Source organism: Odocoileus virginianus, chromosome 27 (genome assembly GCF_023699985.2).
Source record: "Odocoileus virginianus isolate 20LAN1187 ecotype Illinois chromosome 27, Ovbor_1.2, whole genome shotgun sequence".
Taxonomy (NCBI): domain Eukaryota; kingdom Metazoa; phylum Chordata; class Mammalia; order Artiodactyla; family Cervidae; genus Odocoileus; species Odocoileus virginianus.
In genome coordinates, this window is record NC_069700.1 from 12,106,358 (window position 1) to 12,126,428 (window position 20,071).

Below are 20,071 nucleotides of genomic sequence, written 5' to 3' on the forward strand. Positions count from 1 at the left end.
AAGTTCTACCCAGATTTTCAAATGTATGCAGTGGTCATCAGTGCATCTAATCTCCAAGTTGCTCAATGGTCAGCTGCACTCAAAAGTTTTGCCACCCCCAAATTATAGGCGTCCCAAACAAGTTATCTTTCCTCTCTCTTCTGATTGCTCTTTCAGAATGAATGCACATGGTAGACCCATGTTTTAGAGTTTGCTATTTGATTTCCTGGGTACTCAAAGATTTCAACTTTTTCAGACTCATTTTCTCCTCCCCTACACTGGCTCTGGCAGTGTTGAACAAAATGGCAATCAAATCCAAAGAAATGCAGAACTTAACGGTGATACAGAAAAAGCAAAACATAATACATCTTTATCTCACAAACAAAGTTATTTTCTAGACCAGCGCCTCTTAAACATTAATGTTCATAGGAAGGTGTTGTAAATTGCTGTTGGAGGATGCAAAAGTGCTTACAAAACTGAGAACTTACCTTGAGACCAAAAAATGAGAGAGGCTGTTCCGTGTTATCAATGGATCCATTTATTGTAGAGCAACGGACTCGCAGGGTAGGGTGGGGAGGGCAAGGATTCAGAAGCATCCACAGCTGCACCCGCACCAACAGGTGTCCACAGGGACAATTTTACAGTTAACCTAGGGTATAAGGTATGTGCTTGGAAACAGTATGTGCGTTCCTAAGTCAAGATTTATGAATGAGTAGTCTCGTGGATGCTGCAAATATCTCAGCAAAGGTCTTCATCGTTGTTTGGGGACTAACAGAGCATTGAGGCCACCTGGCCCTAACAATCACTAAATAATGTCTATTAACTACAAAGCCCTTCAGGACAGAGAAGTGATTTGCTACACAGTATAGTCCTGGGTCAGGTGAGTGGAATGACAGAAGGGACTGTGCTGGCCCAGGATGGCAGTAGTTATGCTAACAGCCTTACACTTGCAGACCTGAGGGGCTCTGGAATGGGTCCTGAGATTCTGCATTCTGTATGAAAAGCTCTAAGGTAATGTTGATGCTGCTGATTTATGGAACAGTTTAAGTAGCAAGATTCTAGATCTTTATTTCTAAATCTATAAAAATGTGACTACACAAAGTATTAGAAAAATGTAGGAGAATATTTTTTTAATTGGAAGGTCAGAGTTTCTTTCCATAGTAGGTTTAAAGAAAAAGGGCAATTAGGTTTAATGCATAAAAATTTAAACTTCTATATAATGAATACTTCTGTATAATGAAGCAAAGGACAGTAAAGAAACTGATAGCATATTTCCAACATGTATAACAAAATTTCCTATTCATAATAAATGAAGGACTCCTTGAAATCACAGAAGAGTTACAATTTAGCAATAAACATGTGAAGTTGCATCAACCTTCTAGTAAGGAAGGAAATGCAGATTGAAACCACATGAGATATTTTCTCTTCACCCAGTTGTCAAAAATTTAAAACAATGCTTTTTGGCATTTTATAAGCTGTCATTGTTAATTTTAAGGCAGTACAGCTCCAAAAATAGGTATATTTTATCATAGATTCCAACTTAAAGATAAGGAAAGAGATGCCCAGAAACATGAAACAATTTGCCCAAAATTACCTACTTGTAGTAACTGTTTAGAACCGTGGCCTCCTAGCTGGCAGTTTAGCTTTGAGATAAGAGATGTTAGAGTTAAAAACTTCAGTGGCATGCTGCAATCCATAACAGAGAGACTTACCATTCTATCCCATTTATCATTGTTGGAAATGGCATCAGTGCTTTCTCTAATAGATGATGAAAATGTAAAATTCAATTTTGTTTTGATCATATCTTTCTATGTATATTCATGGAATGATATATGTATATATATAAACAACTGAGATCATATCATGAAATAACTATATAAAATGTTACATAAAAATATGTATTAACATTATGTAAAAATACTTTCAGGGAATTCTGTGGCAGTCCAGTGACTAGGATTCTGAGTTTTCACTGCCAAGGGCCTGGGTTCGATTGCTGGTTGGGGAACTAACATCCCACAAGCTTTGTGGCCAAAAGAAATTGTTTTCACTAGTAAGAAAATATAATTTTAATGATTCCTTAATGGATCATCATATGGTGGAATATGTTGTAATTTATTCAACATGTCCCCAGAACTGAATGATTGGTCATTTCGCCCTCTTCCTTGCTTATGCTAGTCTAAAAACCATTTTGACAAACAAGTAAATCTGTTAACAATTTGGTTATTATTTCTTTGGGAGAGTAACTGAAAAGTAGAATGTGAATCAAAGGGCTGAAATAGTTTTAAATCTTTTGATACATGTCAGCAAATTCCTATCCAGAAAGATTATGCCAGTTAAGGCACACACTATTAGTGTTATCAATATTGTGTTTTTAAATGAATAATGTGATTACTAAAAAAAAAAAATCACTGTTTAAATGTTTAGTTTGTTAACCACAAGTGAGGCTAAACATTTTTTGAGGTTTATTAATCGCCCTATGTTCTGTCTATGAAAAATTTCCATCCACTTCCTCAGCCCTTGTGGGGGTTGGGTCTCAGTGTCTTTTTTTGCCTATATCAGTTCAGTTCAGTCGCTCAGTTGTGTCTGACTCTTTTCGACCCCATGGACTGCAGCACACCAGGCCTCCTTGTCTATCACCAATTCCCAAAGCTTGCTCAAACTCATGTCCATCGAGTCGGTGATGCCATCCAACCATCTCATCCTCTATCGTCCCCTTCTCCTCCTGCCTTCAATCTTTCCCAGCATCACAGTCTTTTCAAATCAGTCAGTTCTTCACATCAGGTGATGAGAGTATTGGAGTTTGAATGAATGAATATTCATTACAATGAATATTCAGGACTGATTTCCTTTAGGATTGACTGGTTGAATTTCCTTGCAGTCCAAGGGACTCTCAAGAGTCTTCTCCAACACCACAGTTCAAAAGCATCAATTCTTCAGCACTTAGCTTTCTTTGTAGTCCAGCTCTCACATCCATACTTGACTCCTGAAGAAACCATATCTTTGACTAGACGGACCTTCGTTGGCAAAGTAATGTCTCTGCTTTTTAATATGCTGTCTAGGTTGGTCATAGCTTTTCTTCCAAGGAGCAAGTGTCTTTTAATTTCATGGCTGCAGTCACCATTTGCAGTGATTTTTGAGCTCCAAAAATAAAGTCTGTCACTGTTTCCATTGTTTCCCCATCTATTTGCCATGAAGTGATGGGACCAGATGCCATGATCTTAGTTTTCTGAATGTTGAGCTTTAAGCCAACTTTTTCACTCTGCTCTTTCACTTTCATCAAGAGGCTCATTAGTTCTTCACTTTCTGCCATAAGGGTGGTGTCATCTGCATATCTGAGGTTATTGATATTTCTCCCAGCAATCTTGATTCTAGCTTGTGCTTCATCCAGCCCAGCATTTTTCATAATATACTCTGCATATAAGTTAAATAAGCAGGGTGACAGTATATAGGCTTGACGTACTCCTTTCCCTGTTTGGAACCAATCTGTTGTTCCATGTCTGGTTCTAACTGTTACTTCTTGACCTGCATACAGATTTCTCCGGAGGCAGGTCAGGTGGTCTGGTATTCCCATCTCTTTCAGAATTTCCTACAGTTTGTTGTGATCCACACAGTCAAAGGCTTTGGCTTAGTCATTAAAGCAGAAGTAGATGTTTATCTGGAAGCAAGAGAGCTTTTTCGATGATCCAGCAGATGTTGGCAATTTGATCTCTGGTTCCTCTGCCTTTTCTAAATCCAGCTTGAACATCTGGAATTTCACGGTTCACATACTGTTGAAGCCTGGGTTGGAAAATTTTGAGCATTACTTTACTAGTGTGTGAGATGAGGGCAATTGTGTGGTAGTTTGAACATTCTTTGGAATTGCCTTTCATTGAGATTGGAATGAAAACTGAGCTTCTCCAGTCCTGTGGCCACTGCTGAGTTTTCCAAGTTTGCTGACATATTGAGTGCAGCACTTTCACAGCATCATCTTCTGGGATTTGAAATAGCTCAACTGGAATTCCATCACCTCCATTAGCTTTGTTTGTAGTGATGCTTCCTAAGGCCCACTTGACTTCACTTTCCAGGATGTCTGGCTCTAGGTGAGTGATCACACCATCGTGTTTATCTGGGTCATTAAAATCTTCTTTGTATTGTTCTTCTATGTATTCCTGCCACCGATTCTTAATATCTTCTGTTTCTTTTAGGTCCATACCATTTCTGCCCTTCATTGTGCTCATCTTTGCATGAAATATTCCCTTAGTATCACTAATTTTCTTGAAGAGATCTCTAGTCTTTCCCATTCTATTGTTTTCCTCTATTTCTTTGCACTGATCACTGAGGAAGGTTTTCTTATCTCTCCAGGCTATTCTTTGGAACTCTGCATTCAAATGGGAGTATCTTTCCTTTTCTCCTTTGCTTTTCACTTCTCTTCTTTTCTCAGCTATTTGTAAGGCCTTCTGAGCCATTTTGCCTTTTTGCATTTCTTTATCTTGGGGATAGTCTTGATCACTGCCTCCTGTACAATACCATGAACCTCCATCCATAGTTCTTCAGGCACTCTGTCTATCAGATCTAATTCCTTGAATCTATTTGTCACTTTTTTTAGAATATTCATTTTTTTACATCATATTTATGGCAAGTTTTCCCCCACATTTTGCCTGCTTTTTCTTTCTCACTGAGGAGTTTTTCTGCAAGGCCAGTAATTTTATACTTTTTGATTTGTAACAAATTCTTCTCCAGTCCCAGTGCTACCATGGCAGGTCCAGGCTCTCGTGATCTTAGTATTAAATAGCACGAGTCTTATAATGACCTCCTCTTTCACACTTCTCCTCCCAAACCCATCCTGCTGGAGAGCACCAGGTTTCTCATCCTAAAACCTGTTCTGAATCATTATACGTGTGAAAGGAAACAACTTGCTTGCACACAGTGTAAATGAGTTCATGCTGATGAACCTGCATTTGCCTAGAGAGAGAATCAATACCTTCCCTAGCTTTATCCAGATCAGAAAATGATAATTACTTAATTTCTTCTGGATACCTCTATTAAGGACTCACATCCAGGCTATTCTCTTCCCAGGCTTATTTTAAGCAGATTTTTTTTTTAATCTGTCTTTATTTCCAAATCCACTTATTGTCTGGTCCAAAGAAGTTACCAGTTCCTATCAAGTCAAATTTGCTCCTGACTTAAACCTTTTGGGCTTCCCCTGTGACTCAGCAATAAAGAATCTGCCTGCAATGCAGGAGACGCAGAGGTGCGGGTTTGATCCCTGGGTCGGGAAGATGCCCTGGAGAAGGAAATGGCAACCCCATCCAGCATTCTTGCCTGGAGAATCCCATGGACAGAGGAGCCTGGCAGGCTACAGTCCTTGGGGTCACAGAGGCGACTGAGCACATAAAACCTTTTGTTTCCTGATCACTTTCCCTCAGACAGCATGGGAGCCTTGCTCTGCTCTGAGCTACTCTTTTCTCAAATCAGTGTTTTAGTTTAACTCCTGAATAGCTAGACAGAGGCACCCATGTGTCTGTGATTCCCCCTCATCCCTCCTCGCTACTCTTGAGAACAGACCATAGTTATCTGTTTCACCAAACACCAGAGACACGCTGTCTCCTTCAGAGGGTCATCTCTAGGTCATTCTCATGAAAGGAGGGGCTTAAGTTGAAGTGAATGTGACAGCCAGAGGGCTGGTCGTGCAATGAGATGTGAGTCCCTGGGGTCAACTCACCAGGGAGCCTGCAAGTGTCTAGAGAAGCAAGAAGAAAGTCTCTTCAAGGACAGAGGTGGAATCAGCTGCCCGGGTCCCTCAGACTGAGCGCCCCCTCCTCTGCAGCCCGTGAACTTTGTTTCTCTGGAGACAGTGTCTGAAGGGGTCGTAACCCATTCTCTCACCACGAAAGACACAGACTTTTTCCAGCTCCCAGAAGAATGTGGGGCAGGGGTGTGAGTCTCCTTTGAGTTCATTGCCCTGTGTCCTCTCTCTGTCCGGCCCCTCACAACTTGGTGAGGGCAGGGGGTATCTGACTAACGGATCTGAGTCCTGTAACCTTCTGAAAATGCTAATGCATAAGAGAAGGGCCCCAGGAAGCATCAAAAAACTGACATGACTAGAGATGCGTCTGAACCTGTGCAGAGGGACGCAGCATATTTATCAGGCAATTTTCCAAGCATGCTGGGTCTCCTTGAAGATGCCACAGGCTCAGGAGCTCCTGGATGTCATGAATCTTGCATTTAATGGCAAGATTATTTTCAGTTTAAGTCTCTTTTGCTTCACCGTCTTCTGCTACAGTTTGTCCAAATAGGCACAAATCTGCCTTTTCTTTGGAGGTTGTTTCTGGAGGAAGGAGTAGGAATGGGGCAAGAAAGGCAATAACTAGCTTCTGTAGCTCCTCCTTGTTTTTATGTATTTCGCTCGTTTTCTACCCTTGTTCTTTCCTTGATTTAACCATTTCCTATTATCTCACAATAACTCAGAGGATTGAGAATTGAGAAGAACCTTGGAAACCATAAAACCTGACCCCCTTATTTTGCAGATAAGGCAACTGAAGTCCAACGAGTAGAAACGAGTTGCCTAAGGTCACACCTGTCCAGGGTGGAGATCCCCCCAGACAGAATGCTCTTACCCCACTCAGGTTACCTAGTGACCAGCATACGTCCCCACGCTCTCCGCTGTTCTCCTTTCCCTCAGCACTTGGAGGTCCAGATGGTCCAGACATCCCTACAGCACCTACGATGTGGAGCAGTCCTTCTCTGGCTGTTCCACAAACATGATCAAAAACAAACTTGCATCTTTGAGATTGTTCAGAAATTCTCTCACCCTGCCCCCGCCCCCCAGGTTCCTAGCTTGTTATTGGGTCCCAAGAATTACACATGGTCCGCGGGAAGGGCAGTGCTTCTGTACATGGGTCTTATTTCTGCAGTTAGACCACAAGAAATGGAAGCACTCTTCCTTCCCTCCTCTTCAAGCAGAATTCTGTTTGATGGCTGAATTGAAATCTGCAATGAAAAGAATCCAAGCAAATGAACTCAGACCACTGCACAAAGGAGGGTGTGCAGGAGGGGGGCGATGAGAAGAGGGGGGTCTCTGTAGGGACCAAGACTATAGAAGTCGCAGGGTTTGGCTCCAGCTTTGTTGCCATAGGCAGAGATTCTCCATACAGTGCTGCTGTCCTCACAAGGATGGTTTTTGCCTCACCTGATAGACATTTTTGTCAGCCCTCCACCTCCGTCCTGGGGCTGAATCCAACAAAGCACATGAAAGGCATACCAGCATACCAGGACTCGAGGATTCCCTACCCTGGAAACAAATCCAAGGCTGTTGCATCCTGTGGCCAAAGCACAGCCTGAAAAAAACGCTGCCTGATCACCCCATCTCATTCTGTTCAGGCCACTGGACAGAGCACTTGCCAGCTCCAAACTCACTTTTTGTGCAAAGACTCAATACACCTATTGAGAGCATGTCCAGGAATGGCCTTTCCTTCTGCTGCCTCCAGGCAGAAAGCCCAGCAGACTCTGTTTTGTGAGCTGAGCCCCAAACAGGGAGAACCAGGACACAGGGAGACCGCCCTCCCCCCAATCCGCATTCATCTCTTGCTTTGCGTCCTTGTCCTCTGCCACAATAGTGTCCCATTTACAGAGATCCACCTGGGCACAGCACTCTGCTGACTCCTGAGAGAAACAGGATAAAAAGAATGGGAACTTTGAGTCATGGTAGGATTTCCAAGTAGCAATGTCCACAAATCTTGGGTAAATGAAAGTATCTAATCACCAGGTACCACCAGCAGGCATCTTTCTGAAGGGGGTCTTTGCCTTCAGCCTGCAGGGGAAACTGTTTTTACCACCTAATCACTCCAGTATGTATAGTTGAGAACTGCCTAGAGTCTACTTGGTATTTATTTGGTTGTTGGAATTTTGGTGAATTCCCTCTTTTTATTGATTTATATTCCCTCTCACCTACTCCTCTCTAGCATCACTGCCTCCCAGGTTTCAACATTAAAAACATATCTTTATTCATAGTTGTATGAACACATACATACATAAGAATTTCCCTTTTTGTATTTTTTTTTACAGAAATGAATTCATACTAGGTTAGTTTCCTTGCTATTTGATTTCTCACTTAGCAGTGCATGATAAACATTCTCCCTGGTGGATGGATATAGTTCTCATTCTCTTCAATAGACACATTGTATTCTATGGTTATGTGTTCGTCAACTCATTGAATCATTTCTCTACTAACGATCACTGAGGTTGCTTGCACTACAAAAGGGCTTCCAGTCATTCAGCAGTAAAATCTGCCTACATAGGAGACAGAGGACACATGGGTTCAATCCCTGGATCCAGAAAATCCCCTGGAGGAGGGCATAGCAACCCACTTCTGTATTCTTGCCTGGAGAATTGCATGGACAGAGGAGCCTGGCAGGCTACAGTCCATGGGGTCACAAAGAGCCAGACATGACCAAAGCGAATGAGCACGCAATTCATGCACTACAAAAAAAAATACCACTATGAACAGTGTTGCTGAAAAATCTTTGTTTCTGTGTCCTTAGAAGCTGAATTTTATTTCTACAGAATAGCTTCCTAAGAATGGAATTCCTAGGCCAATTACATGTGTTTGAAAGTAAAAGAGATCTCTTCAAGAAAATTAGAGATACCAAAGGAACATTTCTTGCAAAGATGGGCTCAATAAAGGACAGAAATGGTATGGACCTAACACAAGCAGAAGATATTAAGAAGAAGTGGCAGGAATACACAGAAGAAATGTACAAAAAAGATCTTCACAACCCAGATAATCACGATGGTGTGATCACTCACCTAGAGCCAGACATCCTGGAATATGAAGTCAAATGGGCCTTAGGAAGCATCACTATGAAGAAAGCTAGTGGAGGTGATTGAATTCCAGTTGAGCTATTTCAAATCCCAAAAGACGATGCTGTGAAAGTGCTGCACTTAATAGGTCAGCAAATTTGGAAAACTCAGCAGTGGCCACAAGACTGGAAAAGGTCAGTTTTCATTCCAATTCCAAAGAAAGGCAATCCCAAAGAATGCTCAAACTACTGCACAACTGCACTCATCTCACACGCTAGTAAAGTAATGCTCAAAATTCTCCAAGCCAGGCTTCAGCAATATGTAAACTGTGAACTTCCAGATGTTCAGACTGGATTTAGAAAAGGCAGAGGAACCAAAGATCAAATTGCCAACATCGGCTGGATCATCAAAAAAGCAAGAGAGTTCCAGAAAAACATCTATTTCTGCTTTATTGACTAAGCCAAAGCCTTTGACTGTATAGATCACACTAAACTGGAAAATTCTGAAAGAGATGGGAATACCAGACTCCCTGACCTGCCTCTTGAGAAACCTGTATGCAGGTCAGGAAGCAACAGTTAGAAATGGACATGGAACAACAGACTGGTTCCAAATAGGAAAAGGAGTACGTCAAGGCTGTATATTGTCACCCTGCTTATTTAACTTATATGCAGAGTACATCATGAGAAACGCTGGGCTGGAGGAAGCACAAGCTGGAATCAAGATTGCTGGGAGAAATATCAATAACCTCAGGTATACAGATGACACCACCCTTATGGCAGAAAGTGAAGAAGAACTAATGAGCCTCTTGATGAAAGTGAAAGAAGAGAGTGAAAAAGTTGGCTTAAAGCTCAACATTCAGAAAACTAAGATCATGGCATCCAGTCCCATCACTGCATGGCAAATAGATGGGGAAACAGTGGCTGACTTTATCTGGGGGGCTCCGAAATCACTGCAGATGGTGATTGCAGCCATGACATAAAAGACACTTACTCCTTGGAAGGAAAGTTATGACCAACCTAGACAGCATATTAAAAAGCAGAGACATTACTTTGTCAACAAAGGTCCTTCTAGTCAAGTCTATGGTTTTTCCAGTGGTCATGTATGGATGTGAGAGTTGGACTATAAAGAAAGCTGAACGCTGAAGAATTGATGCTTTTGAACTGTGGTGTTGGAGAAGACTCTTGAGAGTCCCTTGGACTGCAAGGAGATCCAACCAGTCCATCCTAAAGGAGATCAGTCCTGGGTGTTCATTGGAAGGACTGATATTGAAGCTGAAACTCCAATACTTTGGCCACCTAATGCGAAGAGCTGACCCATTTGAAAAGACCCTGATGCTGGGAAAGCTTGAGGGCAGGAAGAGAAGGGGACAACAGAGGATGAGATGGTTGGATGGCATCACGAACTCAATGGACATGGGTTTGGGTGGACTACGGGAGTTGGTGATGGACAGGGAGGCCTGGCGTGCTATGTTTCATGGGTTCACAAAGAGTTGGACACAACTGAGTGACTGAACTGATTATAGTAGGCTATATTTAAAATAATGTATTTTTAAATGCATGTAATTGTAACTGAAATAAATGTTGTTAGATTGTTTTCCAAAAAGGCTATGGTGTTTCCCACTCCCACCAGCAATAAATGGAATGCACCTTTCCCCATTTTCTTACCAGCACTGAGTTTCAGTGCTATTTCTTAACTTTTGGCAAATAGTTGAGTGAAAAAAAATTGTAATTACACTGGCACATCAATTAGCATTTTCCTGATTGCTAAGAAGATGGCTCATCTTTTCACAAATTTATTGGCCATTTGGACTTCCCTATGAATTCTCCACTCATGCGTGCCCTTTGTCCATTTTCTATTGAGATATTAAATTTTTTTTACAAGTGAGTATGAGCACTTACATATTTTGGATGTTAACCCTATGTTATGTTTTTTACAGCATGTAATGTATCACTTGCCTTTCTCTTGTCTTATAAGTAAAGGTAATCCAATGTATGCTCATCTTTTCTTTCAAAGCACTTAGTTCCAGGTGCTATTCTAAATACACAAAAACCCGGGAGATGGGTAATCTTCAGTTTTCACCACAGCCCAGTGAAGTAGATAGAACTGCAGTACAGAGAGGCAAAGTGACTTGTCCCAGCCACACACAGCACAGAGAGTTGAACTCAGACACTAGGGTTCCAGAATCTTCATTTCTCTGTCATCCTGCCTCTTCCACATTTTTGACTTGGAATCCACCGTTTTCTTCATTTCCGTCTGATCCTTTTCTGGACACCCTGCTTTTCCACTTATCCCCAGGGGCTGCTCCTGGCAGTGTTGTTTGTACAGTTCTTCCCTGTATGTGTCTTGCATGTGTCATGAGTTGATTTTTGCTATTTGCTGACAACCTACCACGTGCCTTGGATCAGCCAGTGCTTTACATGTATTGTCTCATTTATTCTCACAACATCCGTATCATGTAGGCACTAGTGTTAGCTCCATCTTTCAGCTAAGAAACCCAAGGCACAGATCCAGTGTCGGGGCACACAAGTAATAAGTGGCAGGGAAAAAAAAAATTCAAACCTAAGTCAGCCTGATTCCAGAAACTGCTCTGAGCCAGGCCTCTACACTCTCCCAACTCGCAAAGCTGGAGAATGCTCTGGTTACCATCTAAAAGGAACTTGGCAAAGGCAGACATGAGCCTCTCTTGCCAACCAGCTTCCTCGCCCAAGGGAGCAGCATTGCACCCTCATCTGCCACCCAAGCAGGAGACCCTGGCCGACTCCAGGACTGCTCACTGCCTCCTGTCTCCGAGTTGCCCCGCTCACGTGCCATGAAACCCCTCTGCTGTTTTCTTCCTCTCCCCTCACAGAGCTCAAGTTTTGTTTCCAGAGCCTGGTGCCTCTGCCCTACCTGGTCAAAAGCTACCTCTCCGTGCACCTAAGAAATGTTTTTGATCATGATGGTGCTGTATGACTAAGTAATATTTATTTATTTCCCTGGTGGCCGCTTAGGCAAAAGTACTATCTTTTCACTGGCATGATTTCCCAGAAAACATTTTATTTCACAAGTAGCAAAACTGGAGGATAAAGTCTTACCTGAATGAGACATTAATCCATCATCTGGATTTCTTTCATACTTAGCTAGTTAAGATAATTTTGTAAAAATTACTGAGCCTTTCAAGAAGCTACCCTTCTCACATAACAAGTATTGCAGAGTTAATTCTATAAATGCGTGCAATCAGGATGCACTCATTTTTTTAAAAATCTCATAAGCGCAAGTAGAATAGTTTTCACATCTCTTTATCACTAAATGTCCTTTTTTCTTTCTACTTATCTGGAGTCTTACACAAAAATTCATAAAAAAATATTTGAAAATTCCCAGTGGAAGCACATTAAATGGTTTTACACTGAGAACTTGAACAAACTGGAATTTATACCCATATTTTCACATCCAAAAGTTTGGTTGTTCTGAACAAATTCCAACAATTCTAAGAATTTTGGAATGAAAGCAGTCAAAACTGAAACCTTGGACTTACATCGTCTGCATTCAATACGGATTCCCTTAGACTTGGGGAAAAAAAAAAATCCCACTCCATGCATAATGGTCCCATGGCTTTTTATCTGATGCCTTGCCAACAAAGGTCCGTCTAGGCAAGGCTATGGTTTTTCCAGTGGTCATGTATGGATGTGAGAGTTGGACTGTGAAGAAAGCTGAGCACCGAAGAATTGATGCTTTTGAACTATGGTGTTGGAGAAGACTCTTGAGCGTCCCTTGGACTGCAAGGAGATCCAACCAGTCCATCCTAAAGGAGATCAGTCCTGGGTGTTCACTGGAAAGACTGATGTTGAAGCTGAAACTCCAATACTTTGGCCACCTCTGCAAAGAGTTGACTCATTGGAAAAGACCCTGATGCTGGGAGGGATTGGGGGCAGAAGGAGAAGGGGACAACAGAGGAGGAGATGGCTGGATGGCATCACTGACTCGATGGACATGAGTTTGGGTAAACTCCAGGAGCTAGTGATGGACAGGGAGGCCTGGCGTGCTGCGATTCATGCAGTCGCAGAGTCGGATACGACTGAGCGACTGAAATGAACTGATCAGAAGGGACATGCCCTGCAAGTCCATGAGCATGACCCTTACACCTCAAGGACAGGCCCAGTGACTGCCAGGCCTTCTCTAGGCAATTGGCACAAACATTCAATGGAATGTGCTTTTCTGGCCCCATTTTTTTCTAAATGTATAATTTTACTTATTTATTTACTTTTGGCCATGCTGGGTCTTCCTTGCTGCATGGGCTTTTCTCTAGTTGGGGAGAGCAGAAGCTACTCTCTGGTTGTAGTGCACGGGCTTCTCTCGCTGCAGAGCTCAGGCTCGAGGGCTCAGGGGCTTCAGTAGTTGCAGTTCCCAGACTCTAACGCACAGGTTCAGTAGATATGGGGCACATGCTTAGCTGTGGTATCTTCCTAGATCAGGGATTGAACCTGTGTCTCATGCACCAGCAGGCAGATTCTATACCACCAAACCACCAGGCAAACTCTAGACTTATTATTTTTTAATTTGTATTAAAGCTAAATATACATACTAGTGAACCTTAAAAGTAATAAAAAACTGACTTGAATGATAATAATAAGCAATAACCAAACCAATAAAGTTACTATTCTCACTCACAGGCCTGTAGAAAATGACATTGTTGTTTGCATTTCAGGTGTGAATTTCAAGTGTTACATTTCATACCAGAACCTGAAATGAATGAATGACTGCTTTCTTGATGGAATCCACTCTACATTTTCCCTTCTGATCCTGAAATCCTCTCTATAGATCTTTGAAGAGGTGGTCTCTTCTTCAGGTGGGCTTGAATTCTTCTAGTGACAGAGAATTTATTATCTCATTATTTTCACAGTTTAGTGAGTTACTATTTACCTTCTTGTACTCCTGTTGTTGTTGTTTAGTCGCTGAGTCATGTCCAGCTCTTTGCGACCCCATGGACTGGAGCCCACCAGGTTTCTCTGTCCTTGGGGTTTCCCAGGCAAGAATACTGGGGTGGGTTGCCATTTCTTTCTCCAGGGGATATTTCTGCCCCAGGGATTGAACCTGTCTCCCACACCGCAGGAGTATTTACTGCTGAGCCACTAGGGGTGAAAAATAGGCATCGTCTTTCTCCCACATAAGAGCCTGCATGTGCATGCAAGCTCAGTTGTGTCTGACTCTTTGTGACCCCGTGGACTGTAGCCCGCCAGGTCCCACTGTCCCTGGGATTCTCCAGGCAAGAATATTGAAGCATGTTGTCGTGCTCTCCTCTAGGGTCCTCCCCAACCCAGGGATCAAACCCACATCACCTGCCATCTCCTGCATTGCAGGCGTGTTCTTTACCCACTGAGCCACCGGGGAAGCCCAAGAGCCTGCATGCGTAGTCCCAAAAAAGAAAAGCAGCATTTATACCTAATGATTGGAGAAGGCAATGGCACCCCACTCCAGTACTCTTGCTGGAAAACCCCATGGACGGAGGAGCCTGGTAGGCTGCAGTCCATGGTGTTGCTAAGAGTCCGACACGACTTCACTTTCACTTTTCACTTTCATGCACTGGAGAAGGAAATGGCACCCCACTCCAGTGTTCTTGCCTGGAGAGTCCCAGGGATGGGGGAGCCTGGTGGGCTGCCGTCTGTGGGGTCGCACAGAGTCGGACACGACTGAAGTGACTTAGCAGCAGCAGCAGCATACCTAATGATGGAAAAATTTGATGGGATTGTTTAAAGTTATTTCGTGGTAATGCCTTAGAAAAACAGAATATGAGGCCATTAGTCCACAAAGATGAACAGAAAGTTCACAAAGGTCCCTGAAAGTCCACAAGGACCCATAAAGCTTCATTTGTCTCAGGATGTGGCTCCGCTGGTGTGTTTTGCTCAGTGATGGATATAGATGCAGCCTCTCATGTCTTCTCTGTAACTCAGGCTTTCTCTTTTCCTGTCTCTCTTTACTTTTCCTGAGACACTCTTTCTCTACTCCATTTTCTTCCTTTTTCTTTCCTCAACCTTGAACTTTTTAGGAAAACTGAAATTTTTTTTTTCCATTTATTTTTATTAGTTGGAGGCTAATTACTTTACATCATTGCAGTGGTTTTTGTAATACATTGAAATGAATTAGCCATGGATTTACATGTATTCCCCATCCCGGTCCCCCCTCCCACCTCCCTCTCCACCCGGTCCCTCTGGGTCTTCCCAGTGCACCAGGCCCGAGCACTTGTCTCATGCACCCAACCTGGGCTGGTGATCTGTTTCACCCTAGATAATATACATGTTTCGATGCTATTCTCTTGAAACATCCCACCCTCACCTTCTCCCAGAGTCCACAAGTCTGTTCTATACATCTGAGTCTCTTTTTCTGTTTTGCATATAGGGTTATTGTTACCATCTTTCTAAAGTCCATATATATGTGTTAGTATACTGTAATGGTCTTTATCTTTCTGGCTTACTTCGCTCTGTATAATGGGCTCCAGTTTCATCCATCTCATTAGAACTGATTCAAATGAATTCTTTTTAATAGCTGAGTAATATTCCATGGTGTATATGTACCACAGCTTCCTCATCAATTCGTCTGCTGATGGGCATCTAGGTTGCTTCCATGTCCTGGCTATTATAAACAGTGCTGCGATGAACATTGGGGTGCACGTGTCTCTTTCAGATCTGGGGAAAACTGAGATTTAACCTAAAGTTTTAATTGAGTGCACTTACTGACTACAATTTTCATAGTCTGATCTTAATGAGTAAGTGGTTTTCTTCTTTAACAAGTTAATTTTAACAAGTTAAAATTTTAATGGGTGAAAAATAAAATCGTGGTTTGTTTTTATTTATAATTGCACAAAGACACTACAAATACACCTTAAAAATTAATCTGGAAATCCAACTACAGTGGGCAGGATGGAAAACTAAGCACGTGTGGGAGAGAAATGGATGCAAGAGTTTCCACAAAAAAATTTATTTATTTTTTTGGCTGTGCTGGGTCTTTGTTGCTGGGCTGGCTTTTCCCTGTTGTGGAGGGTGGGAGCTACTCTCCAGTAGCCGTGTGCGGGCTTCTTATTGTGGTGGCTTCTCTTGGTGTGGAGCGAAGACTCTAGGTACCCAGGCTTAGCTGCTCCCCAGCATGTGGAATTTTCCCGGACCAGGGATCAAACTCATATCCTCTGTACTGGCAGGCAGATTCTTATCCACTGTACCACCAGGGAAGTTCTGCTAAATTCTTTATAATATTTAATTATCAAACTATATAAATGTGTTCAAAAAATGAAATAGAAATATCAAACTAAGTAACCACGCTTTTTCCTCTTGTCATTATGAACACCCTAAATAAAATAATTGCCTACTTCTTGCATACAGTCTGATTTTAGAATTAGAGTTGAAACAGAAATCTATTATTTCCCTGATATCAAAATTTGCCAGTCTTATTTTTGCCAGAATATTCACCTAGGTAAAATATATTGCAGCTAGATAAATATTTCCTCAATGAAAGCAATATTTTCAAGGTTGCCTAGAAAGTAATGTCAGTGCCTATTAAACTATAGTTAAATCAAGTGCGATGATTTCATTTTATGCGATGATTTCATTTTATGTGTCAATTTGTCTGGACCACAGTGCTCAGACATTTAGTCATTGTTCTGGATGTTTCTATAAGAGTTTTTTTTTTTTTCCTGTCCCAAGTCTTAGTTGTGGCTCTTGGGATCTTTGTCACAGCATGTGGGATCTAGTTCCCCGACCAGTGATTGAACGTGGGCCCCCTGCACTAGGAGTGTAGATTCTTAGCCAGTGAGCCACCAGAAAAGTCCCTACAAGGGTATTTTTGAATGAGATTTACATTTAAACCTTTGAGTAAATCAGGTTGCTCTCCATAATGAGGGTTGGTAACCTGAACAGAACAGAGACTAGCCTCCCCCAAGCTAAAGAGAGTTCTGCCAGCCAACTGCCTTTGGACATGAAATGCAAGTCTTTCCTGAGCCTCCAGCCTGCCAGTCTCTTCCATCAGATTTTGCACTTGCTATGCCTCACAATCCCATGAACCAATTCCAAACCCCATCCTCCAAACTCTCCCCTGTTGACTGTTTCTCTGGAGAAACCTAACTACCACTTTAGGCAACTAATTGCATTTATTCAACATCTATGATTCGTGTGCCAGGTGCTGAGCTAGTGCTGGGGCAGAGAGACGACTAAGAGAGAACCCCTGCCGTCAGGAAGCCCATGAGTCAAGTGAGGGAACAGGCGGGACATTGATAGGGTGAGATGTTGCTGGTGCTGCCCCTGTCTTAACAGGGGCCCCAGGAAGGAACCGCTGGTTCGGGGGCTGGGGTTAAAGAAGTGCCTAGAGAAAAGGACACTGAACTGACCTCCTTTTGCTCCTTTTCGGTGCAGGCATGAGCAGTAATGATCTGCAAGGCCCAGAGCCCCAGCCTGCTGACCTGGATTCAACTGCCTGCTTGTCATGCCAGTGGCCTAACAGCCAGTCAGGACTCCGTGAGGATAACCAGGGACCCACCTGCTGGGCTTTGAGCTTATCAGATAGGAGAATTCCTATAAATACCAAGTAGAAGTAGGATGAATAAATCACATTCCTTGCTTGTTTTTCTGTTTTCTGCAAAGTTTGTGAAAAATTTTTGCTAACTAACATGTCCTTTATATTTCTGGAAATCCAGCTCATAGTATATCAGTGCAATATTTATAAAGTTCATTTTTCAGATATATACATTTAGAAATAGTCACTAAAACAATTCATTAATTTTTAAACAGAGACAAATGGCATACTTATTCATTATTCATTTACTTATTTACTTTATTAAAATTTTAAAATGAAAAAAACTACCATTTTTTCTTTGCCATAATGTTCTTATAAATCTAGATGCCATAGAGGATGTAAAATATACACATGGTATGTACTTTCGTAGATTATTAGTTGAGACATCTTGTATCTTTATAAGAAATTCATGAGAATGTACACAGATCTTTACCACTCATGAGACAATTTTGGCCTAAAACTGTCTTCAGTATCCAAAACTAAAATATTTCCCCAAATAAAGATTCAATTTCTGAAGGGAGATCTGGAATTCGAAGCAGAGTAAGAAAATGGAAATATGTAAAATGAGTTGAGGCTAAAATCATCAATATGGAGGAATTTTGACAATGACAGCAACAAAAAGATGTGGAAAACAGAAAGCATAAGCTGTTTGATAGCAGGCTTTGATGCTGAATTTATAGGATGTAAACTGCCCAGTACATAGCATTAATGAGAATAAAATATTCCCTAAGCCACCTTCTGAGAGTCATAGGTGAAACAGGACTGGGAAAAAACATAGCAGAACCAAACAAGCCTTCCAGGAGGTATGGAATAAGTCAGACATGAAATGAAATACCTGTTTTCCAGCTGTCTGGTTCCTGGCTCCAGCACCAGAAACAACTATTTTTACCCCAAAAGGCCCAGCCGGCAGCAGGATGAGCAATGCCCAGCCTCTTTCAAGCCAGAGCATCCTTCAGGCCGCCTTGACCCTCTCCTTCCAGTTAGAACTGGAAACGCACCGGGCATTTGCTTTGCTGATACACACTGCTTGGTGAGGCGCTCAGACCCTGAAATGGAACCAGGCAGGCAGTGGATAAGCTGTCGCTGGCTGTAGGAGGTACATCTTTTTATTGCAGTGAGTTTTCTTTTTCCTATTAGTAAGAAGTGTGCAGTTGGTGTGTGTGTGTGTGTGTGTATTTCATGGTTTAACTATACTAAAACTAAGTATTTCACACAAATCTCCAGAATGAAATCACACACATTAAAATGGTAAAAATGAGATAAGAGTATTCTATAACCCTTCAGTCAGTCCAAAAATGATAATGACACTGAATACACACACACACACACACACACACACACACAATGTTCAGATTTACAACTTTTTAACAAAGTAGATACTTTGATAAATTTTCATTTTACAGGGCTTATGGTTGGTTTGACTTTAAAACAGTGACATCCAATTTTAGAAGCATGTGTGAAACAGCTTCCTTAGACCAGGTATGTTCTCACTGGTACCTTCTCTGCACTGCATGCTTCATGAAGCTGGGGGCTAACCTTGCAGATCCAACCCCTGGTGGGATGCTTAAAGAACCAGTCACTTCACTAGGAGGTCAGTAATCATTTATCTCATTTCATACTCATAAGACTTTAAGTAGATGGTTTTTATCTCCATTTTATAGATAAACAAGTTCAAACAGTTAAATGTAATTAGTCACACAGCCGGTCAGTAAGTAGTGAGACGGACTTCCCCAGCACTACCAAGGGTAAGAATCTGCCTGCTAATGCAGGGGAAATGGCTTTGATCCCTGGTTCAGGAAGATCTCACCTGCCTCGAGGCAACTGAGCCCGTGAGCCACAACTACGGAGCCCGTGTGCTACAGCTACTGAAACCCATGTGCCTGGAGCCCGCGCTCTGCAATAAGAGAAGCCGCTGCAATGAGAAGCCCGCACAAGCCTACAAAAACGTAGCCCCTGCTCACCGCAACTAGAGACAGCCCATTCACAACGGCCAAAAAAAAGAGCAGCTGAAACCGTAACTAATGACACATGTGACAATCTTCCTTCAAAATGCCAACCCCCAAGTGAGATCCGAATCCTCACATGGGTTGTCCTCACTGACATGCGGTTCTTGCCCTGGTGGGAGTTAATAGCAGACATTCACCTCAGGTGTGCTTCGTCACCCAGTTGCGTGTGACTCTCTGTGGCCCTGTGGACTGTAGCCCACCAGGCTCCTCTGTTCATGGGATTTCCCAGTGAGGAATACTGGAACAGGTTTCCATTTCCTCCTCCAGGAGACCTTCCTGACCCAGAGATTGAACCCAAGTCTCTTGCAGCTTCTACATTGGCAGGTGGATTCTTTACCACCAGCACCACCTGGGAAGTCCTTCAACTCGAGTAATGGGCACCATTATAGGAGCTGTTGTATGCTCTGAATATTCTTAGAAGGAGAGATGCTGATGGCCCCACCAGCATCCTTGCTGCTCTGAAACCAGTGTGGCTTCACCCTATTTACCTTCCTGAGCCTCTGAGGCCTTGTTAGTATTATGATCAAGTTCAGATTGAGCAAAATCCCTGCTGGAGATATTTCTGATTGCTTTCACACTTACAAGATTATTTGGGAAGAAATCAGGAGGCAGTAAGGAAAAGGATGCTTTTGAACTGTGGTGTTGGAAAAGACTCTTGAGAGTCCCTTGGATAGCATGCAGATCCAACCAGTTAATCCTAAAGGAAATCAGTCCTGACTATTCATTGGAAGGACGGATGCTAAAGCTGAAACTACAATACTTTGGCCACCTGA

The 20,071-nt window shown here is 42.3% G+C and overlaps 1 long non-coding RNA gene across 6 annotated transcripts in view; it reads left to right on the forward strand.

Moving 5' to 3' along the window:
* LOC110126271 (uncharacterized) overlaps window positions 1-17,342 on the forward strand; it is a 147,485-nt gene extending 130,143 nt beyond the window's left edge. For 5 of the 6 annotated variants that reach the window (XR_002310374.2, XR_002310370.2, XR_011483848.1 and 2 more), the window contains one exon: window positions 17,133-17,342. This is a non-coding gene — a long non-coding RNA (uncharacterized lncRNA). Of the gene's footprint in view, window positions 1-16,899; window positions 16,999-17,132 lie in introns of all 6 variants that reach the window. The other variant, XR_011483849.1, reaches the window with a different exon arrangement.
* Window positions 17,343-20,071: the final 2,729 nt, after the last annotated feature.